Source organism: Dendrobates tinctorius, unplaced genomic scaffold (genome assembly GCF_039654945.1).
Source record: "Dendrobates tinctorius isolate UK_male_01 unplaced genomic scaffold, ASM3965494v1 ptg000215l, whole genome shotgun sequence".
In the NCBI taxonomy this organism is placed as follows: Eukaryota; Metazoa; Chordata; class Amphibia; order Anura; family Dendrobatidae; genus Dendrobates; species Dendrobates tinctorius.
This window is the reverse complement of record NW_027361882.1, coordinates 4710893-4717107: the sequence shown is the minus strand read 5'-3', so window position 1 is coordinate 4717107 and position 6215 is coordinate 4710893. Positions and strand designations below refer to the sequence as shown.

At 46.1% G+C, this 6215-nt stretch overlaps 1 long non-coding RNA gene across 1 annotated transcript; it reads right to left on the bottom strand.

Annotated features, from left to right (window-relative positions):
- Positions 1-215: 215 nt before the first annotated feature.
- Positions 216-5614, bottom strand: LOC141058844 (uncharacterized). Its single transcript, XR_012222334.1, has 2 exons — positions 5134-5614; positions 216-1678 (listed from the first exon to the last, which is right to left on the bottom strand). It is a non-coding gene; the product is annotated as an uncharacterized lncRNA (long non-coding RNA).
- Between the last annotated feature and the right edge of the window lie 601 nt (positions 5615-6215).

Sequence of the window (6215 nt, the reverse complement as noted above, 5' to 3'; positions counted from 1 at the left end):
GTGCTTGGAGGAAATAAAGATTTACCATTAGACCAATATTACCATGAATACAGCCAAGCCATGACTACATAACACCACTACATAGTGACAGAACAACGCCAACATACTGAATAGCTCTTGACGGTAACCAGACTGTTCTGGATGACACCTTCTCAACTTCACCTGTAGACATCAACTACTCTGCAAAGTAAACTACACTTCTCTGAACTCCAGACTGGATCTTTCTAGAAAGTTTATTTTTCCCACCATTCTCGATTATTCTACATTGCCAAGTGCTGGAATTAACCATCTGCACCCTGGTAGTGTGTGAGGGGCAGAATCAGACTTAAAGTAACACACAGTAATGCAATGTATAACAATCAGTGCACTAAATACAGATCACTGTAGCATACAGAGCAACAGTCTCAAGGATAAAAGACGCAATCTAGCAGCACATAACACTGAAAATAATGTTATCCCCATATTTGGGGTATTACAGATGCACACAAAATACTCAAAGAAGCATTTCCTGAAGCCACTTCCAGTAGAGATAATGTCATTCTCCACTGTATAACATGTGCACATACCCCAAGTGACCCCATAGAGCATCGCTGATCCTGCTCATTATTGGGGGCATCACATGCTCTGGTCTTGGTTTTTATGCATTTCTTAGGAGCTCAATAAGCAGATTCTGGAGGAGGAAGAACAAGTAAGTGATAGAAGACAGCATGCAAGTCAGACAGCAGACATGGCCATCACATTAGCCAAGGTAGTAAGGGGCAGAAGAACATCAGTAGCTGTGGCTACACCTCATGAAGAATGCAGCTGCCGTCATGGCAGCCTCTCTATCCAGTCCTCCTTGGTTTCATGATCCTTGGTGATCAGCAAATCAGTGGAGGAAGGAGCAGGACGGCTTAAGTCCAAAGTCATTATCATAGTAAGGACACAGCTGGGGGAATGACCGCAGGAGACCAGGGACCATACATTATAACTTGAACCAAATTCACTGGTTCCAGTTCATCAGGGTCCATTACCTTTCTCTCAAGAAGAAGCTTTTCCAAAGGCTTTCCAGGTGGATACATGAGCACTAACCCACCAGGAACAGGAGAAAATGGAGGATATTTGAGTATTTGCATCCATTTCCCTCCAGCAGCAGAGGATGATAGATGCAAAAACAAGGCAGATCCTAAAAAAAAAAAAACCCCATCATTCTACCTTTATAGATGGTCACCCCCAGGTAGATCATTAGTGTGTGTGGGGAGTAGTAGTCTAATGGAAATAGAGGGAGTCAGGATTCGTGCGCTTCTCCTTGGGAATGGCAGCGAGCAGTTCAGGAATATAATAGTCACATGATAATGGGAGGCGGGAGATTAGAAGTTGGGGTAACCCTCCCATGGTTGAAGTATCTGTACATGAGCATCCATCCACAGCAATGCAGACTCCACCTACCCTCATCCTGTAGAGTCTCCTCCAATCAGACGGCTCAGATTTATGATGGTTTTTGCAGTTTTTGGTTTGTTAGTGTTCACGTGGGCAGAGCACGAACTAGAACTGATGTCCTGAAACCTTACATGTCCAGATCTGCAGTTTCCTAAATTCTCCATCATAAGAGGTGGCGGCTGCAGTACCTGGGCCAATGAAGTAATAACGCTGGGTGTGAATATTTCCACTTTGTGTTACCAAAAGAACCGTCTTCTTTCTAGATAAGAAAAAAAACAAACATAAGACATAAACCTGAGTTCACAAGACCCTCCCTGAAGGAGGTGCGCTATACCCCATACAATGTGCCACTTCACTACACAATCCACAGCATCTCATTAAGTATAAAACATCACTCCGGTCACTACACAATCTGCAGTCTCTTCTATAATAAAGTGATCTGTTACTACACAGTTTGCATCAGTAATAAGACACCTCTCTAGTCACTACACATTCTGCAGTCCAGGAGAGGCATGTTTGTAGGCAAGGCCCATCACATAACGATTAAAAAAAAAAAAGAAGACATTGTGCTTGAAAAAGGACTTCGGACAGAAACGTCATGACAGGAGGCAGAATAAAATGTAAGGCTTTTTTCACCACTGTCTGAGGCGCTGTCTTTCTTATCTATCGTTATGGAACTTGCTCCAGGATGGACTCCCTGGTTTTGACGTGCGCCTCTACAAATCTGTCTTAAAGACTGACGCTTATAGGGTGCGGTTTAACTTTTCGTTTTTTGGTATCAGAAGTGTCACCTTGTCACGGTTGATGGACTCACATGAATTGGCCAATTTATGCACTAAGAACCTTCATTTCTGTATTTTAAGTTTTTTATTTTTTCTGAGTACAGGTTTTTTTTCAGTAATTTTGTTAGATTGTGTTTGTATATGTATTGCTCTCTATGAAGTGCTGAACATCTCTTTTTTGCAAGTAAAGCAGTCATTGCAGTGGGCACCTGTTCACACTATATGGAGGTGCTGATCAGATTATTTTTCTATACACAATCTGCAGCATCTCCTCATCTATAAGGCTGGGTTCACACGTAGCGGAACTTTCGCGGAAATAACCACGAGAATTCCGGAATTCCATTCAGCGGGAAAATCGCATTTTAAATTCCCGTGATTTTCCCACGGAAAAAACTAGCATTTTGCAAGCGTAATTATCTTGCAGAATGCTAGCGTTTTCCAAGCGATCTGGAGCATCGCTTGGAGAACTGATTGACAGGTTGGTCACACTCGTCAAACATAGTGTTTGACGAGTGTGACCAACATTTTACTACTGAGGCCACCTATGCAGCATCAGTAGTAAAAGATAGAATGTAAAAAATAAAAAAATAATATTGTTGTTCTCACCTTCCGACATCCCGCGCAGCCTTCCCGCCTCTCTCTACGCTCCCGGTCCCAGAAATCCTTTGCAACAATTACCACGATGACGTCTGTTCTCGCGGAATCGTGACGTCTCACGGTCATTCGCGATGACATCGCACGAATAACCGCGAGACTTCGCAATCCCGTGAGAACGGACATCGCTTGCAAAGGCTTACTTGGACCGGGAGCGTGGAGAGAGGCAGGAAGACTGCGCGGGACGTCGGAAGGTGAGAACAATATTTTTTATTTTAAATTCTATTTTTTACAGGGATATGGTGCCCGGAGGACAGTCTCCTCTCCTCCGGACCGTGGGTACCATCCGCAAATGTTCTGCTTACTTTTTGCATGGTGTGCACAGCCACATGCGGGAAGTAAGCGGAACAATGCATTCCTATGGGTGCGGGATCGCCGCGATTCCGCGAAATTAATGAGCATGCTGCGTTTACCGCGAAGCGATTCCGCCGCGGTCAAAACCGCAGCATTAGCACAGCATTGCGGAAACCCATAGGAATGCATGGGATGCTTATTTTTTGCGGCAAAACCGCCGCGGAAACGGGAAAAAAAGCCACGTGTGAACTCAGCCTAATAAATAGCTTCAGTCAGAGGTGAGAAAAAAAATAAACAAGTTAAAAAAGGTGACTACACCTATTAAAATGTATCTTCCTGGGATGAGCATTTTTATATATTTTAAGAGGGGGGGGTCATATCTAAATATTTGGTTACACGAGAGGAACTGGAAGTCTTAAAGGGAACCAGTCAATGGATTCATTCTGTCACTACACAAGCTGCAGCATTTTTTTCTAGGCCATGTTCACACACGTTTTAGATGCTTTATATTTGCAGCCAAACCTTGCTCTTGGCATTAAAGCCACTGTTTAAGATGCCCGTTCGGCAGTGTTATGACATGTCAGTGTGTGGATTACATGTGTACAGTACGTGTAATAAAGTTTGCTCTATTCACTAAAAATGCTGTAAAAACGTTTGTTACATTTTTTTCCACTTGCTTTGCCTTCTGTTGGAGAAAAAAAAAAATGTAAAATTGCTGACAAAAACCTACTGCAGTTCTCAAATTCAGTCAGGAAAAAAAAAAAAATGCGCATGAGGATTATGAAATGTCGTAGCTTTTGCCACTTTTAATGTGCACATAAAAAGCACTGCATGTGAACACAGTCCTATAATAAGGCATCACTAGTCACTACCCAATCTGCAGGGTCTCATCCTCCACTCCCTCTGACACAATGTAACGAGCCCTCAGCTGTGTGAGCAGCACCAGTCACTACGGGTGACCAGGACGTGTAGAGCAGGAATATGTGGCCACATCTGGAACAGTGGAGAAGCCCTCAGTGTTAGTGTAGAGCTCTGGGGCCCCAGTGTCACAGCTGTACCAGGGGCCCCATCCACAGTGACACCACATGTATAGTAGCAGCGCTTCCTCATGTGGCCCCCAGTGTGGCTTCTGCCTCATGGAGCAGATACTCTGCAGGAGAGCGGCGCCATCATATCAGGACACTGTGTAGCTGCTATAACATTGGCCCCCAGTGGTTGTGGCCCCTCATGGAACCTGGTGACAACGCTGGAGCCTCGGAGCAGAGGACAGAATGAAGTAGAGCCGCTCAGGCAGCGGACATTACATGGAGGAGCTGAGAGGAGCCGCAGTAACTCACACTCCAACCCTGAATGAGTTTCCTCTCAGCGGCCCCTTATATAACCTCACATGATCACACCATAGTCAGAAGGCCATAGCAACCAATCAGAATTTAGTTGACTCTGCTCTGCCATGAAAGCTGTGCTGTGATTGGTTGCTAGGGGCAGTGAGGCTGAGTAGCCCCTCCCCATCTCCTCAGATCAGAAGCTGTAAAGATGGCGACTGCTCTGCACTGAGGCCTCTGTCGCCGGTGTCCTCCGCTGTGTGAGCAGGACGAGGTCAGGGGATTGTTTTATTAGGAACATTGCAGACATGGATAGAGCGGCTGACATATTTGGGGCCAGTTATCCCCCCTTCCCCCTAGATAAAGCCCACTAGGGGTACAAGAATCCACTCAGTCTAAGGCCGCGTTCACACGGTCAGTAATTTATACAGCGACCAGGAGTGGGGAGAAATACAGGCGTGGGGACGTCTCTGATATACTTTTCCTCTGTTTCTCTCCGGATTTTGGATTACAAATACTGATATAAAACACTGATAGTGTGACACGACCAGAAATAGATAAAACCTCACTTAATATTGGAGATTACACTGTGCAGCCGATCCTTCACAGTGACACAGACATTACAGGGTCCAGCGCGCAGTTATAAGACGGTCGGATCTTACCATTAGACATTCTCCGTCAGCAGAGACATCACGAGGAGGAGAAAAGGGGGATAAAGTCTCAGGTAACACTCCGCTCCCTGCCGTGCCCAGTGCAATGTCTCCCATCCTGACAAGGACAGTGCCCAAGTGTGACCTCTCCCGCCAAGAACGGCCTCGTACAATCCCTCCCACACGTGTCATCACCCTGTAATGGGGGCTCCTCAGGGGGGAGGAATGTATAGAGGGAATACATGATGAAGGGTCCGGGGTAATAGGAGCCCTCCTAAGTCTCAGGGAGCACAACCCGGGGGTCTGTTATAGTATCACAGCCCCTCTATGTGGCAGCCTGCTGCCAGTGCTGTGCAGCACATGGATCCCATGATGACATGGAGCCGCCATTTACTGCCTCCTTATAGAGACAAGGCTCCTCCCCTGGAGTCTGACCTCACATCCTGGTCTTGCTGATGTCAGGTCACATGACGCTGGCAACAATTCTGATAGGGTAATGAGTGCTTCCATGATAACCCTGTGTCCCATCCCATACTTATATAGGTAAGGCTAGCTTCACACTTCAGTCTTTTTGAATCCGGCGCCCTGCGGCGAAAATTCTTAAAACCGGATCCGGCGATGTGTCTCACAGGATCCGTTTTTTTCCCCATTGACTTACATTGGCGCTGCATGGACACACGGCGCGTCCAGCTTTTGCCAGATCTGGCAAAAAGTGACGGTCCTGCGTTTGGAAAAAAACATTGTCTGTTATGCTAGTTTCACACTTCAGTCTTTTTGAATCCGGCACCCTGCGGCACTGCATTGCCGGATCCAGCAAAAAATGCAAAAAACTGATGCGCCGGATCCAGTTTTTTGCCGAATCTGGTGACCGGATCCGGCGCATCCATTTTCATCCAGTTTTTCATCTGTTACGTCCGTTTTTGCCGGATCCGGTTTTTAAAAACGCCCCTAAAACTTTTTGATGAGTGGATTCTTTGTACAGCATGCTCAGACAGAAAAACCGGATCCGGCCGCCGGATCCATCAAAAACCAGATGACGCCGGATCCGGCTTCCATTATACAAAAAGCCGGATGACGCCGGATTCAGCATCATC